The sequence below is a fragment of the Penaeus monodon genome, chromosome 22 (genome assembly GCF_015228065.2).
Source record: "Penaeus monodon isolate SGIC_2016 chromosome 22, NSTDA_Pmon_1, whole genome shotgun sequence".
NCBI classification, from domain to species: domain Eukaryota; kingdom Metazoa; phylum Arthropoda; class Malacostraca; order Decapoda; family Penaeidae; genus Penaeus; species Penaeus monodon.
Genome location: NC_051407.1, coordinates 20069013 through 20069422, shown reverse-complemented (window position 1 = coordinate 20069422; position 410 = coordinate 20069013).

The window sequence follows — 410 nt, the reverse complement described above, 5'->3', positions numbered from 1 at the left end:
TTATTATTATTATGATATATACTCCCAGCGATACGCACAATTTTTTTTTTCTCTCTTTATTTCGACATCACTCGTTCAGTACATTTTATACAAGCACAATCCTCTCACACACATTCCACGTTCAGAATTCTTGCGAAGCGTCTTTACTGAAAACAAAACGAAAGCGCCGGCGGGAAATTGCTTTTTTTTTTCGGTTCTCAGGGTTGCATGAGAGGTGGGACTTATTGCACGAAAGACATGATCGTCCAACGCACTTCGAGAACTATTAAATTTACAAACTTCCTCGGTGAATTAATGGTTGTCAGAAGAACTTCACGAGAGGCATTTATTCGTGTGTGTGTTTTTCCGCTTTATTATTATCATTTTTTTTTTCGATTTTTCTGATCTTGCTTTCCCTTTACGGGATCTTT